The sequence below is a fragment of the Trachypithecus francoisi genome, unplaced genomic scaffold (assembly GCF_009764315.1).
Source record: "Trachypithecus francoisi isolate TF-2019V2 unplaced genomic scaffold, Tfra_2.0 Contig01474, whole genome shotgun sequence".
Lineage (NCBI taxonomy): Eukaryota > Metazoa > Chordata > Mammalia > Primates > Cercopithecidae > Trachypithecus > Trachypithecus francoisi.
The window spans coordinates 365,252-382,969 of NW_022681435.1; the positions used below are offsets into that span (position 1 = coordinate 365,252).

The 17,718-nt window shown below is 38.6% G+C and overlaps 1 protein-coding gene and 1 pseudogene across 1 annotated transcript in view; both read left to right on the forward strand.

Annotated features, from left to right (window-relative positions):
- RAB27B (RAB27B, member RAS oncogene family) overlaps positions 1-17,718 on the forward strand; it is a 190,977-nt gene that overhangs the window by 25,184 nt on the left and 148,075 nt on the right. The gene's annotated exons all lie outside the window — the stretch shown is intronic.
- Positions 2,382-3,052, forward strand: LOC117098730 (annotated as a pseudogene).

Here is a 17,718-nt window from a genome sequence, read left to right on the forward strand (position 1 = left end):
GAAGCAGTTTCATCTTTCTGAGTTTGTAAGCATCCTGGCTTGTTTTTCAATAACCTAAAAGTACATGTATATGATGTTACTTAAATCTATCAGAACGGAAGGCAGGAGGAAGTTGGGGTCAGTGATACAAATATCATAAAGTATAAGGTTATTTAAATCATTCATAATTTATTTACTAAGAATACATTTATTATGTCTGCAATAGATTGGCCTTCATTTCTGTGTTTTGCCTCTGCTGATAATCAAGTTTATTTGCATTTTCTGAGTATAAAGCAAGTAATTATGAGAACAAGTGCCCTGAAGACAGCTGAGTAGTAGGTGTAAGGCAGTCTGGCTTCCAAATTTTCTATGTTTCTAGATTGTGAGAAAGAAAACAGCAAATCCCTGGAGTCTAACCACAAGGAGGATGCTGCCCACTTGCATATGAAGACCAAAAGCTTCCAGTTGCATAACACTGTGCTTTCCTCTATGGATGTTGGCCATATCCCAGGACCTTGATAATAGGGCTCATGCCTCCTAAATTGTGCAGGAAAGCCTTGCAAATTTTGCATCTATGTCAATTCACCCTGTGAGGTCAGCTTTTGGCAGAATTACCAGACCATGTACTACTTTTGGAAGCCTGCAGAAGTTGCTGGCAATCCTCAGAAGTGTGTCTTCCAATTTGGAACAAGATTTTCAAGCCTAGATAGAAACAGAGAAAATCGCTTTTCTTCCTGGTCCTATATAACATAATCTCAAGCTTTCTTGGACACCCACTCTTATTGCCTAAGCCAATTATTGTGTATCTGGCCCTTAATTCCATACTACTCTGCAGCATCTCATTCAGCTATTGTGCTATTTAGCTTTTACATACTGTAGTTTTCAACATTTTATGTCACTATATTAACATAACTGAATTAGAAGCTCTTTTGTGGCAATATTCTATTATTCATTCAGCCCATATTTATTGAGTTCCTACTATGAATCAGATCCTCTTCTGGGGCTGATAATAGAGTTCCTGTTATCTTGGAGCTCCGGACAGTACAATGCAAATATGGAAATTCATCTATAATATGTCAGATGTGAATAATTAATGAAGATCAAGGGCCAAGAGAGTAGGAGCTGGTTTTCATTGAATCATGAGGGAAGAAAACTCAGTCCGTGTGGAACTTAGGCAGAGTCCTGAGTTTAGTGAGGGAATGAGCCATTCAGACAATAAATGCGGGAAAGAGCACCTAAGGCAGAGAGAATGATGATTGGTGGATGTCTGGTCCTTGCGTAGCAGTGTGTTTGTCACATTCCAGGAAGAGCAAGAAGGTACATATGGCTAGAATAAAGAGGGAGAGGGGAGAGTAATAGGAGGTGAGATCAGATACACAACAAAGAGCCAGAGAGGACAGAGTGAATCAGCTTATAGATCCTTGATAGAACTGTGGCCTTTATGCCCAGTGAGATGGGAAACCCTTGAAGAGGTGGGACAGATGAGAGACATGCACTGACACATGTTAACAGTTCACTTGAGGGCTCTTAGGAAATTGACTGTAAGGGAGCCAGGGAGAAACACAGACCAGTTACAGAGATACCACATCACAGTCCAGACAAGGGATGTTAGTGGTGAAAACTAGGGCTTAGAGGGGTGATTCTGATGTAATTTATATCCAGCAATCATCCCTCAAGAGAATTTGGGCCAAGGAATTTGCCTGAATCTGTGCTTTTTACCATTGTACTAATCTAATTAAAATAGACAGTGAATAAATGTTATATTAAGAAGATAGATTGATTTCATTCATTGGAAAGTGTGTGAGCCATGGCTACTTGTACATCTCTTAGGTAGCTCATACTGGACTGAGACAAAATGATTAGCAGATTTGGATCTTTAATATTTCTTCTACCTTTCATGTCTCATTTTAGGATTAAGTTCTAGTTATTTATTTTTATTTCAAAATGTGATAAAGAAATCTTCTAAGAGAAGATAGAAACCTGTTTTTATTTTCCTTTAAGATTTGGACTCTACTGATATTCTAGCATTTTGAGGCTTAGACAGTAGGTGACTATATCTCATCATTAGCAATCTAGACCCAATAACTTGTTTCTTTTTGAAGGAGAATGTAGAGAGGGTCAGGCCCAAGGCTATCTGAGGAAGAAAAATATTTCAGAAAACGTTCTTTTCATCACAGACACACAAATCACAAATGTTTGGGGTAATGGATATGATAATTATTCTTATTTGATCATTACATGTACACATTGTATACATGTATTGAACTATCACAATATACTCCATAATTATGTACAGTAATTATGTGTCAATTAAAAATAATAATAGCCTTTCCATTTACCCAGAGAGGGTCCATATGGCATTATTCTGAATTCCCCTCAGAACTTAAAGGGAAACTTTTACAATGGCCAGAGCCTGTGATGTCCTGAACATGAAAGAGGAGGATGTCCTCAAATTTCTTGCAGCAGGAACTCACTTGGGTGGCACCAAGCTTGATTTCCAAATGGAACAGTACATCTGCAAAAGGAAAAGTGATGACATCTGCATCCTAAATCTGAAGAGGACCTGGGAGAGGCTTCTGCTGGTGGCTCATGCCATCATCACTGTTGAAAGTCCTGCTGATGTCTGTGTCATATTCTCCAGGAACACTGGCAAGTGGGCTGTGCTGAAGTTTGCTGCTACCACTTGAGTTACTCCTATTGCTGGCCACTTCACTCCTGGAACCTTCCTGCACCAGATCCAGGCAGCCTTCCAGGAGCCGTGACTGCTGGTGGTTACTGATCCCAGTTTCTCACAGAAGCATCTTAAACTAACCTGCCTACCATTGTTCTGGGTCACACAGGTTCTCCTCTTTGCTGTGTGGACATTGTCATCCCATGTAACGATGAGAGGCCCCTCACTGGGCCTGACATGGTGGATGCCAGCCTGGGAAGTTCTGCATAAGCATGGCATCATCTCCCATAAATGCCCATGGGAGGTCATGCCTGATCGCTACTTCTACAGGGATCCTGAAGAGATTGAATAGGAAGAGCAGGCTGTGGCTGAAATTCCCAGGAGGAATTTCAGGGTAACTAGACTGCTGCATCTCTTGAGTTCAGTGCTACTCAGCCTGCAGATACCCCTGGGCCCACTCAGCAGTTCCCTACTCAAGACTGGAGCTCTTGGCCTGCCACAGAAGCCTAGTCTGCAACTTGACTGCTCAGGCCACCAGATGGGTAGAAACAACCACTGAGAGATCTTAAGCTGTTCTTCCACAGACTCTAAAGCAAGATGGAAATAAGCTTGATGGAAAACAACCATCAGTTTCTAAAAATATTAATAATAATAAAAGCAAAAAAGTATTTTTAAAATAGTCATTAGAAGCATTCACACTGTCAATCAGTATTTATAAATATTTATTGGGATATGTATTCATAAATATTTATGGATATTTATTAGCTACCATGCTGGCCAAGATAGATACAAAGGTGGATACTGCAGTCTGGTTGATGAAATAGCAACTAATATACAGCTACATAGAAGAGCGATGCCAACCACAGGATACAGATGTGTAGGATACTATGAAAACTTAGAGAAGGGAGGCGGTCTCACTCTATATGGGGGAAGCATGCCACAAGATATTGATATATGAGATGAGGCTTCAAGGAGATGCACGTGGACAAGGAGGTCCACTGACAAGTTTTAGTCTTTGTTTGAGAAGACTGAAATTAGTAGGGACTCCCTCTAAAAATGAAATAGTCCACAACTGAAGAAAAACTTAAAGATTACGCCAGTGTCATCAGATGGCAAGAATATCCATAGGTTAGGTCTCAGGTATGAGGTAAGACTCCTAATTGCTAATTGGATGAGACAAAAATCATGAGGTTGACTGTGGTTTCTGGATGGTAAGCATGTTACTGCTATTGGGAGGATTTGTGATAAGACCTGAGCCCTCAGTGGTGTCAATAATCTTTAAAGACTTGTTTTGAATTATGGCTATATGGGTCATACTTTATTCCATGAAAAGTTTCCTGAAATATTGCAAGGGTTTTTGAAAAACAAATTTGGCCTTATTTTATACAGATCAGAGATGCTTGTAGATATAAGAATCTTACAACTAATTGTTTTTATGTAGTTAACACTCTTTTCGTCTTTTGAGGCATTCAAGCTTGCTATTAAGATAGAGAGGCTGGAATAAATCAGCTTTGATGCAGATTCTGGCTTCAGTACCTACCTGCTATCCTTCTTTACTTTAATTAGCCTTTGTTTTGTCATCCAACAAATTGAGAGAATAATAGTGCCTTCATCACAGAATTATGATGGAAACACAATCAGTATACGTAAAGCACTTAGCAAAATGGCTGGCATGTGTTAAGTACTTAATGCGTAAGGTTTCTTATTATACTCAATCCCCATTTCTCTTTTTGTACACTTACATTTCATAATGATTTTGCCTCAAGTAACACACTAAATTATATAACACAAACCAACCTTTATCTAAGAATTCTGGCTTAGGGGATATGATGAGAATATGCTTCCTGATTGTGAAGAAAAACAGTACAGAGATTTAATGTTTTCCTGTAAGTAAAATAAAATCAGTCTCTATGTATCTAAAACCTGTGTATCTGCTTCAGATTCTTTTGTAAAGTTTCACCAAGCAAGACCAAGACAGGATTTTTATGTTTGGCTTTGTTATACCCTAGCCTACTCTCCATAGAGTAGCACCTCCTCCCCACAATCTCCAATCCTATGTAGCCTCAAGTTTCTCCTCAACTGCCTTCATTTTCGCTTGTGAAAGAAGAACTCTATCTTGTATAACTTTTTCTGTCCCCTCCTGATAATGAAAATTTGACAGCTCAATGTCTCACTCTCCATATTATCTTATAGAAGAATCCTAGTTAATATAATAGTGATTGTTAATATCTGTGGTCTACTTCCAAATGACACGGATAAACTAACAAGTCCTTTTAGTACATTGGCTTTGTTTTAGTATTAAATAGATTTAAACAAAAATAAAAACCTGGGTAAGACCAATGCCATTTTGTCATGAATGAGAGTTGTAAATTGAGAAAGATGGCTGGTGAGGCTTAACGAATGACCACAGTGGATAATTCAGTCTGAGGAATGTGAGAAGACTTTTAAACAAAATCTGAATAATAGGTCTTGACATTTCAGTGCACATGTGTTTGTGTGTATGTGCCCACATGCATGTATATGAGTTCATTTAAATTCTTTTGCTTCTCACACTTTGCCTACCAAATAATTATGATATTCCAAAATATGCATGGGTTTCAGAGCCAATGTTAGTTATTAAATTGTGTAATTAGACTTTGCAGCTCACGTATTTTATATTCTCATAAAGACTTTATGCATAAAGACTTTTGTGCATAAAGACTTTATTAAAAGTTTCTCGGCTGGGCACGGTGGCTCAAGCTTATAGTCCCGGCACTTTGGGAAACCAAGGAAGGCAGGTTGCTTGAACCCAGGAGTTTGAGACCAGCCTGGACAACATAGTAAAACCCCATCTTTACAAAAAATACAAAAACTAGCCATGCTTGATGATGCACACCTGTTGTCCCAACTACCTGGGAGGCTAAGCTGGGAGGATCACTTGAGCCCAGGGAGGCGAAGGTTGCAGTGAGCTGAGATGGTGCCACTGCACTCCGACCAGGGCAATAGAGTGGATCCTGCCTCAAAAACAAAAAACAAAGCAAAAACAAAAGACTTTCTCAGTGGTTGATCCTATTCTATTTAAAATTATAATATTTCATTATATCTACGAAATAATTTGAGTTCTCTTAAGAATTTACACATTTCCTGTGAGGATGGTGTGATAAAGATATAAGCACTAAAGGGACTTTGGAGTGCTCTCTAGAAAAGTCAGAATGATTATTGTCGGAATTTGATGAGATCAATTCTCCCAGAACCTCACAGCAGTTCTCACTTCTATGCCTTAACATGCTGGGATTCACTATGACATATGTCACAAATAATTTCTTATTAATAAAGTACAAACATTTCCAAATGAGTTGCTTAAGTTTACATTGATTTAAAACTCTCCCTAAAACAATGTGGTCCTCTTAAGTGTGAAAAAAGGCAGTAGTTACAGATATTTTGTGTATGGCTTAAAACATGGTCTCAGACTATAGTGGGACTATGAGTCCCCTGGAGAGGCTGGTAAAATGCAGATAGATGGACCCAACCTAGGTTGAGGCACAAATTTACATGTTTAACGAGTAACTCAGGTGATTCTGACACAGATGCATAGACATCACATTTTCACAAACAGTGGTGATGGGGTCAAAGGAAAGCTTCCCCTCTGTCCTTTATAGGTTCACTGAAAATGAACTGACAAAAGACAGATTAATAGGGGAAAAAAGCAAACAGCATTTATTTTAATGTGTATATGGACACAGACGCCATACCCAAAGTATGAAACTCAAAGAGGAGCTAAATGGTTGAGGTTCACATATGCTCTTCGTAGAAGAAAGGTGTACAGACCCAGGAGGCAGATATAATTTTGTAAACTATTCTCTTTGGAAGATGGATGGAACAAATTATGGAAGGTGAGGGGCAGAACACAGGTTGTCTTATTATGCAGGTAAAGTTCCCCAGGTAACCTCTGGGAGCTGCCCTTAGAAGAATAGATGAGAAGACTGTCTGGGCATGGTGATGACTCCCAGTCTCTTTTCTTCTTCCTTGGTGTGATCCTTCCTGGTTATTTGATGGGGTTTCTAGGGAGGGGGCCTTAAGACAATTGGATTTCTTTAGAAAGAATCTTCCTTAGATAAGAAAATTTCAGACAGAGTCCCTCCCAGTGATTCTGGAAAGAGGATTTGAAACACAGGGAGGTAGGGGAAAGTCAGAGAGAGACCTTGGTTCTTAGGCTTATTTCTACGGTCTTTACATTTTTAAAGCACTCAGCACACTGAAGAGCCAGGTTTTGGAGAGTCATTTTCTGAGCCCAATGGCAGCTTGACTTCACCAATCTCAAAGAGATCTCTTAACTTCCTTCCAACCCAAATCCCTTACTCTAACTCTCAGTCTCTAGGACCTGCTGGGGTATATTCTCAGCCAAAGGAGTTTTGGCTCACAGAGCCTAATTCCTTACAAAAGGTGCTGACATCTGCTAATTCCTAATGAGTTACCCTCCTACTCAACTCTATTATGGGAGATTGCAGAGGGATTCTCTAGATTGTATTTCACTTCCACCTACAAAGAAAACTGAAAAACAGTTTTTTTTTAAATTTCTAAATAGAATGTTATATTTTTTAAAAGCTACTGAGTAGGATAAGAGAGTTCAAAGAAAGCTACAGTTATTAGTGACTTATCTTGACATAAGGAGAGATAATACAGAAGGAAGAAAGGAATAACATTTTTCTAATATTCATAAGTGCAAAATAGAGGCTTTGGATTTGGGTGGGTGGGTGGTTTTTTTTTTTTTGCCTCAAGCTCTAATAATGTTAGCTGTATTTTTACTGTGGATTAATACCTCTTAGTAATTATGCTCTTTGTTTTGGAATTTTAAAAATAACTAGTGTTTAAAAATCTATAGAGACAAACTTTTAAATACACCTACTGTTATTGAATGGCCCATCATTGATGTTTGGGATTTTGCATCAATTAATGTCATAATTTCAACAATTCTGTGCTTGAACTAAAAAGATAAATGACTCATGCTATATTTATGTACAACAGAAGTTCCAGCTTTCCTCACTAGTCACTCTAGTTTGTCTCTATCCATTCATATATGTAAAGGGAACTGCTTCCTTCCATTTTTTATCATTTAAATTAATGATCATTTTCAGAATCTTATAATGATGCAGTGCTAGAATATTATAAAACAAATATTCTATTTACAGTCAGCAATCTGAAGACATAACTGTCTCTTGAAATGTTAGGAATCTTTGTTTTTATTTGCTTGAGTAGAGAAGGATAACATTACAAATTTTACTTGAATTTTTAATGTTTAAAGTTTTAAATTGCACTGAACAACTATATAGAAATTGGACCTCCCTTCCTTCCTTCTTTTCCTCCTTTCTTTTCATTGTCACTGATACACACCTATTCATTGTCAGTCAATTTGGCTAACACTAAAGAAACAAAGATCCAGCCTTTGACAGATCTCCAGGAGTTAATGATCTAGTTGCAGAGGCAGAGGAAGGACACAGTAAACCCAACAGAAGTTAGTAAGTACTGTGGAAGCATCAGATACTGAGTTCACTGAAGGAATTCATTCATTTTTGGAGTGCCAGGCTCTGTCTCAGTGCTGAGGATGCAGAGTACATTCACTGAATTCAAGACACTCATGTTATAGAGAAGAATGATTAATTATAATACAATGCTATAAATCTAATGATAGAAAATTGCACAGAATATTTCAAAAAGCAAAGAACCTGTAAGTCAATGGAAACAAGGTGCCATTTTCTGGAAGATAATATAACAGAAATGAGTCTTTGGTGATGGGCAGGAGTAAGCCAAGCAAAAAGTAGAAGGCCACAGGCACAGGTTGTAAAGCATGTTGGAGAGACGCAACAAACAAAATGTTACTTCTGGGGAATTAAGTTCTATGCAGAGAGTAGAGAGTTGTAAGTGGAGAATAAGGCAGATGACAGTCTGTAGAGAGGCCCATGGCCACCTCAAGAAAAAGGACTTTATCCTGCCCTGGAGAGACACTGAAGTTAAGAGGACTTTACCTTTTACACCCTGGCAGTTGTATAGCCAATTGGTTTGAGAAAGACAATACTAGGAGCTTGGGGCACTGGAGAAGTTCATGTGAGAGGGCAGGGATAGGAGTGCTGAAGAGGATAGTAGCAGAGATATAAAAAAGGTGAGGTCTGCAGCACTTACTGGTTCGCTGATAAGGGGAAGTGATGTAGAGGGGGAAAGTCAAGAAAGATACCCCAAGTTCTAGCTTGGTTGACTAGATGGAGGGCAGTGCTAGTGACTGAGACTGTTGGAGGTGAAATAGGCACGAAGAAAATGATTACTTTGCTTTTGGACACATTGATTTGAGGTGGCTGTGTATCCTTGGAGGAGCCATCACAGGTAATTAGATATTTGAATGTTGGAGTGGGCATTTGAGAGATTAAATAGACTTGGGGGTCACAGATTAAAGGAATCATTGAAAAACTCTTTTGAGTTTTATTTTGGACACAACGAATTTAGGAAGTCATTGGAATGTAGCAATGCCCCTACAAAACTCAGAAGTGAGATTGAGTAAAAAACCAGCAGCATATTCATGGACTGTATTTCTCTGAGAATACCCGAAGTAGGACTGACTAGGCAGTTAAATCTACCCAGGTGGTGGAGGAAGATGTAAGAGATACAGGAAAATTGATGAAGCATAGAATAAAGAAGCACGATAAGAAATTGAGCATCACATGTATGAGGATGTGGGAAAGGAGTTGAGGAGATGACACAGTCATTACAGAAAACACTGAGCCAGGAAATTATAGAAAATACTGAGCCAGTTCCTGAAATGAAAATTTCTCTGGTTATCACTTCTCTTGGGCTACAAAGTAACAATTTACACTAGCTGGGGTTTCATAGTCCTCAGTGGCCCCAACAGGCTCATGCCCTTAGATTCAAATTATGGCGTTATAAGGAGCTTGTTCTTCCCATCACAGAAGTTATTACTACTTGCAGTCATTCAATTTAGCACTTCATGACATATAGGTGTGCATTTTTCTGTACTTACTTTGCATGTAAATTGAGGCAGTGGTGAACACAGTGGGTGGTGAGCTCACTTTTTTAAAATTTATTTTTAAATTGTAAGCTGACAACTTATAATTTTCCATATTTATGGGCACTGTCACATTAAGCCATAGCCTCAGTTCATTCAATCTTATGGGTGGTGACTCTCAACTCTGGCTAGCAACTGGAATCATTTGGGGCGCTTTAATTAAAGGCTGATGAAACAATACACACCTCAAAGATTATGAGTTAATTGCTCTGGGGTGGGGCCCAAGGTCTCATAAATTTTAAAAATAACCCCCAGGTGATTCTCATGTGTAAACAAGATTGAGAATCATTGCTGTAAAGTAAGAAAACACCTGCTTTACCAAATCAGAGTAGCTGTGAAGAAATTGAATAAAATAGGGAATGTGTGGGAGAGTGTATTCACATGGTGGGGGCGTTGAGGAGTGAAACAGCAAAGTCCTAAGAAAGCAGCAAGAAAGGTTTTCTGTTTGGGGTTTGTTTGTTATTTTTAACATTTAAAGTTACCTGTGGCAGGTAGGCAATTGACTGGAGCAGTAGGCAACCTAGAAGTTTCTGTGTTCCTCCCAGCAGCCAGGAGGTCTATGAAAGTCCCTTATCAGGAGAGCAGAGATGCTACTGTGGCAGGCATTCTACAGGACATTGATCCCACCATGGAAGAGTTCCACCAGCGCATATTTATAGTTGCCTGCCTTGGGGAGTCTGTCTCTTTTTCCAAGCTGTACACTTGGCTGTCTACTTGTTGTATCTGTCTCCAGAGAGATATAAAGGAGGTGACTGACTGATAGGGGAAGTGATATAGAGGGGGAAAGTCAGGAAGGACACCCCAAGTTCTAGCTTGGGTGACTAGATGGAGGGCAGTGCTAGTGCCTGAGAATTTTGGAGGTGAGGCAGGCATGAAGAAAATGATCAATTTGCTTAACATTGATTTGAGGTGCCTGTGTCACCTTGGAAGAGCCATCACAGGTAATTAGAAATTTGAATGTGGGAGTCTAGGCGTGTGAAATATTAAATAGATTTGGGGGTCACAAGATTAAAGGGATCATTTTAAAAACTCTGAGTTTAATTTTGGACACAATGGATTTAGGAAGTCATTGGAATGTGGCAATGCCCCTACAAAACTCAGAAGTGAGGTTGAGTGAGAAACCAGCAGCACATTCATGGACTGTTTTTCTTACATGCCTTGTATTCTAGTACCTTGTTGAACCTGCAGGCTTAACTAGTTAATCATTGTTTGGCCTTGGGCAAGTTATTCTAATTCCTCTACTTTCTATTTCTTCATCTGTACATAAGTTTGCTGTGAGGGTAAAATCAGATAACACATCTAATGTACCCATCTCAGTGGTAAACAGATTGTATTAAGCCCAGAGAAAAAAATGGTGATTTTTCTTTTTAATGGCAGCCACAGTAAAGTAGCCTGATCTTGTGTAAATCAAGTGGCAGTGCAGTTCTATGCATTATTTATTATTTATTTTATTATTTGATTTCTTCTTCACCTAGATTTTTCCCTAAAACAAAAACATGTCTATAAGCTTTCACAGGTGCGTCCAATGTAATGAACAACAGAAGAAATAAGAAAGATACCTGTGTACGTTAATTGCTTGGTAATTTGTACATAAATTATCTCAATGCATAATTTATGTCACTTATCACACCCAATAGTTTTGCTATTTTATAAAATACTAAGTTAATTTCCAGCCCACTGGAGCCATACACACTCACACACTTGGTGTTTAGAATAAATATTTATACCAGCAGACCCAACTGTTTATGGATTCTCTACTTCCACTTAGAGAGATTAGACTAAGAAAATGGTGCTCTGTTTACAGAATGAGGGTTAAACAGGACTGTTCTTTTTGAATGTGTGCCCTTGTTTTAAAAAACGCTTTATAAATTGCATTAATGATATGGTTTGGCTCTGTGTCCCCACTAAATCACATCTTGAATTGTAATCTTTAGGTGCTGAGGGAGAGACCTGGTGGGAGGTGATTGGATCATGGGGGCAGTTTCCACCATGCTCTTCTCGTGATAATGAACGAATTCTCATGAGATCTGGTGGTTTTATAAGTGTTTGTTTCTCTCTTGTTCTCTCTCCTGCCACCATGTGAAGAAGGTCCTTGCTTCCCCTACACCTTCTACCATAATTGTAAGTTTCCTGAGACCTCCCCAGCCATGGCAAACTGTGAGTCAATTAAATCTCTTTCTTTTACAAATTTCCCAGTCTCAGGTAGTATCTTTATCGCAGTGTGAGAATGGACTAATAATATTAGCTATATGAATATAAGTTATTGTTAGCAGAAAAAGGAGTCTTGATCTAGACCCCAAGAGAGGGTTCTTGGATCTAGTGCAGAAAGGAATTCAAGGCAAATTGCAAAGTACAGTGAGAAGAAATTGAGGTTTATTGAAAGCTCCTCCATTACAGAGTAGCGTGTCTTCAGACAGCAAGTGGAGGAACGCACCGTCTTTGTTTCAAGTTTTTCTTATATAGGGGTCTTGTCTATGTAAAGGTAAACTAAGCTATGTCTGTATGTAGGTAGGCTGACAGCATGACAAAATTTATCATTTTATTGATTTAAAGAAAACTATTCCTGACATTTTAATGTGTAAATGCATCAAAGCTTAACTATAATTATCCTGAAAGCATATATTGTTATGAGTATTGGGACATCTGGACTTTCTGTTGTTGTAGGAGTTTGTCCTTGTAGGTATCTTTAAATTGTTTCCTGGGTAATAAATATCTTATGACCATGTGACTGGCAATAAATGTGCCTTACTAGTTTTGAGATAGAGTTGATTTTAAAATGGTGTCAACTCGGACTCTCCTAGGCTCCTGCATCCTTGACATTATTGCTATTAGGGTGATGATTTATTGACTCTTCTGTGAAAGAAAAGGTTGAAAATAGCACATTTTCAGTACACAGCATATTGCTCTGTTGGCACTTTGGAAACGCTTGCTTACTTGCATTTTTAAACATATCACTTAAGGCTGGGCATGGTGGCTCACACATGTAAACCCAGCACTCTGGGGGGCCGAGGCAGGCGGATCACCTGAGGTCAGGAGTTCGAGACCAGCCTGGCCAACACAGTGAAACCCCGTCTCTACTAAAGATACAAAAATTAGCCAGGTGTGGTAGTGTGCACCTGTAGTCTCAGATGCTTGGGAGGCTGAGGCAGGAGAATCACTTGGACCCCGGAAGCAGAGGTTGCAGTGAGCCAAGATCGCACCAGTGCACTCCAACCTGGGCAACAGAGCAAGACTGTATCTCAAAAAATTAAATAAATGAATAAATAACTTAAAACTTTCACCTGAAAAGGATTTGGGATTCAAAAATAGTTTCTCTGTGGCATCGGGTTTAAGGAAGAGTCTCCAGAATTCTTCCCCTATATGATAATGACAATGTAATCCTCACAATTAAAGACCATGATAAATTACAAGTTGGTGATTTCCCCTTCCAGGCGCTTTGGCATTTCACCCTTTTCAGAGCTAAGGAGAAGTCAGATAAAACAGGCCAACAGTATGGTCTGCATCAGATCACTACTTTGCAGTAGTTTTATTGTGCAAATGCCTCACCTGATGCCTCATCTGACACCAGATCTCCATCTTTATTAACATTTAGTTTGAACTCCTGGAAGGAAAAATCAATAATAGCAAATGCCCGTTTTAGCACAGCCATCAGAGTTCCATCAGCCAAATGAATGTGTAGGAAAATCATCCTGGTGTCAGTGGGCAATGATCTTATTAAACTATTGCACAAGGGGAAGCTGAATGTTACATAGAAAGCTAATACCAGTGCCACCAAAATCTGTCCTTTGTCACAGCCCTGTTTGAAATAAAAAACAACCAGCAAAGTCTTCAACCTATTAATAGTAACTATTTTGATTGGCTGTTTCAATAGGGATATAGGTAGTATGTCCATCTGCAGTTTATTTGGGTCTTTATACAAAAGTGAAAACATCTATCACTGAATAATAAAGAATCATAATTGAGTAGTGTTATTGATCTACTGAAAAAGTATGAGACGATAATCGATTTTTCAGCTAGGTCATTCTGTGAAACATAACCTCCACAGTACAAAAATCAACAGGAAAGATGAAGAAATTACCCAAAAGTTTGCCTGTTCTGTGTCAGTGATATTTCCTTAGGTAACAGAAGTACAATGTGAAAGTACCAATTTACATTTCCTTGGAATCATTGCCACCATTTCAGTTGAAACTGGAAGCATTTCCTTTCTATTCTACATTGTAATTAATTAGGTCTCCCACATTATTTAAGGAGCTCCACATTGATACCCTGAATGTAGGTTCAATTCTTCCAGTCCCTAAAATACTGCTTTTCTAGCATGTTTTTTGCCCCAGCCTCCTTTAGCCCCTAGGAACTTACCATACTGTTATTCAGAGCTACCGATTCAATGTGGAGAGTATGATAATACTACAGCTGTAGTATTCTGAAGAATACCACAGAGCTGGTGTTGATGAACAGAAACCTACTGTGCTGTCTTCTGGACTGGATGTATTTATGAATCTGGGCAGGGCTAGCCACAAGCCAGACTTTGATGTATATTTGGTTTACCTTAGTACTGTACCAGATATTTATGTTAAATGAATATGGATGAATGGGTAGAGGAGGCATGAAGAATGAAGGTGACAGATACAGGAATACATTAATAAGGTCAGTTGAGAAGCTTCATTTGACTTAAAAGATGATGAATTTCTATACCTATCATCATAGTACTCATCAAGTTCTTCCTTTATATCCAACTAAAGTTTCATATTTCATTTTAGTAAAAAATTTATAGGGTAATCTTCATGGAAACAGATCAACCAAAGCTATTCCATTTGGCAAACAAGCGGTATGGGGTTCAGATAGTATGGTACCTGCAATGATTGCTAGAGGTCTGGATAGAGCCAGGAACCAAATGGTCAGAGATCCATTAGGCTCAAAGCCGTTGGTCAATGAGAGATGAAGACCAGTGGTCCTGGTTTCAGAGTAGGAGTAGGAGTAAGCAAAAGTCTCAATTAGGAGACAGACCCAGATATTAGCATGCCAAGCATAAGCAGAAAAGGAAAGTGTACATGTAACAAGCATTTAAAAGGACATCAGAGTCAGACAGAACAGGGGACCCTGGGAGCCCATGGATTCCCAAGCCAGTATCAAAGAAAGTCAGGATCAAAATGTAGAGGTAAAGTTTGAGCTCTTGAGGGCTCAGGAAAAAAGCTATTGCTCTAACATCAGAGTGACTCTAACCTCTGCTGGATGTCTGTTGGACATCAATTAGAAGACTATTTCCTTCTAAACTTTGCAATTATACCTTTTGACTATAAACTATTTCATCTTAATTTGAGAAACAACAATTGCGTCATAGTAAAAAAGATGGTGTGAAATTACATCAACTGTTTCATGAGAAAGCTGTTGATATGTAATTTTATTTACAACCTCTTGTTGTATATATAATGAATTGTTATATGTGTTCACTAAAAACTGAATATGAACCAATTTGTATAAATTATAAAAGGGACAATGTAATTTATGTCTAAGGACCAATTTGATAAAATTGGGACTAAAAAAGTTTACTTATTTTTCTTTGTAAACACTGAACAAGATAGTTCTAGTTGAGATCATTCTAGTACAGAAGGACAATAATAGCTTTTATGGGACTTGAAGTTTGTTAAATTTGAGAAAGCTTATTTGATTTGATTGTAATTTAATTAATTATAAATACAAAATTAGGTATGAAAATAATCTTTCAAAATGACAAAAATCCCATAAATTACAAATCTTTTAAAAATTGACAAATACAAAAAATTCACAAAATCTAGAAATGTTTGTATTAGTGAATTATCTGACATGCCTCTACAATACTTGCTTTTCTTTTTTTGAGACGGAATTTCACTCTTGTTGCCAAGGCTGGAGTGCAGTGGCGTGATCTCAGCTCTTGAGTGTTAGGTATAAGATCAATGTTGTGATTTGTAACCTAGGTTTTTTTAAGCCTGTATTTTCTAGACAATGTGTTTCCCTCTGTTAGATAATAATCAAGTGTTTTTTAATTCAATTTCAAGGTAGAGGTATGACAATTAAGATTGTTGTCAATTCCCTGGTCATTTGATACAGATGCTGCCTTCACTGTAATTAAAAAAAAAAAATTCAGTAACTTCTCATTCGTTCCATTCAACATACTTAATACTTACCTGAGCCATTATGTTTAGGGCATTGTGTTAGTAACTGTGGATGATATGAAGAAAGACCATAGAAAGGTTTTTCCTTTGAAGAACTGGCAATCTCAATTAAAGAGATTAAACTAGCATCCAAATAAATGCAGTATAAAATTTAATAACTGAAATACCCAAATGTGTTTTTAACAAAATGTTAAGAGGATACAAAAGGTAGAAAAATATATCAGGTTTGAGAGAAATCAGGAAATACTTCATGAATGAAGGATCATCAGAGATGACTCTCAAAGGTTGAGCAGTCAGTAGAAAATGATGCCTCTCTCCAGCTTGCAAGTGACCAAAAACAATTAAAAAAAAAAAAAAAAAAAAGAAAGGAACAAGGATGGAGCTAAGAGACCCTACCAGATTTTAATGCCAATTTTTGCCAGGAATTCTGAATGAATACTTGCTCTCAGAAAATCTCCCTCAAATGAAGGCATTGGATGGTGATTCTAATGAACTCTGTAGTATGCTGAAGTGGGAGCAAATGCCAGACCAATAAACAGGAGACTGGGTGTCTTGTCCCTGAGCAATCACTAATTAGCTTTGAGTCGTTTAACTTATACAAGCTTGGGGCCTCATTTAAAATGAGGTTGAAGGATCAGAAGACTTCAAATGTCTCTCTATAGTTCTGAAATTGTATAATTAGCACAAACTCAATCCCAATTTCTATTATCATATTCTTACAAGAAATAAAGAAGCGTTTCCTTTTAATTTTTCAAAGTTTTGTATTCTCTCAGTGAGAAACACAGCAGAACACACATAGTTGGTCAATAAGCACATGTTGAATCACTACTAGTATCAAGAAATACAGCCTACAAAGTGGAAGTCACTAACTGATACTGAGAAAGTTAGGTGTGATACGGACAGAAGGCAGGGAAATACTGAATAGAGGAGGGCAGTCCGTGGCAAGGGCCATACCCTCAAGCCTAAGACTGTGGCCTAAAGTGAGAATGTGCATTCCTATTTTCCCATTCAAATGCTGCTCTTTGGCCCACCCCACCCCACCATCCTGTGCCCATAAAAAACCCAGGCTCCACTGGCAGAGAGGCAGCAGAGTGATAGAGAAGGAGAGAAGAAAAGCAGCAGCTGGATGTTGGAGAGGAGCAGCCTGACTTCAGAGGTACAGCTTGATGGTGGAACTTCAGAGAAGAGTCTAGCCAGGGACAGCCATTTGGCCAGGGGAAGACCACCTTCCCACTCCATCCCTTTTCCAGCTCCTTATACCAGAAAGAGCCTCTTCATTGGCAATAAAATCCTCTGCATTTGCCATCTTCAATTCATTCCTGTGACCTGATTCTTCCTGGACACCAAACAAGAGCTTGGGGCACAGAGGGCTGTCAAACCGAGCTGTTAAACACATAAGCCAGATGCAGACAGCAAAGCTAAAAGAGCACACTGTAACACACACCCTCTGGGACTCTGGAGGTTGTGGATATCCCCCAGAAGCTGCTGTGGGAGCCACACAAAGTTCTACTCCTGCTGGTGCCCAGAACCACTCATCCCAGCCCCTGTACCCACTTACCTATGATCTCCCCATCCTGTGAGGGGTTGCGAGTTGGGGGCTGAGTAAATGTGCCATCCCCTTTGTAAGTCCCATGAAAGGGTCAAGGGAACCATCCCATTTCAGATGTAAATTCAAAGGGATGTGAATACAAAGATAACTAGAAATGCTGAGTAAAATATATTACATATCTAGGTAGAGGATGTAGGAGAGGGAGGTGGGAGGTAGCTTATAGACAACTTGAAATTTTATTCTGAGGTGAAACGCTATGAAGGGTTTTATATACATAATTTAGGGAATACATAATTTAAAGTTTTGAAAATATCATTTT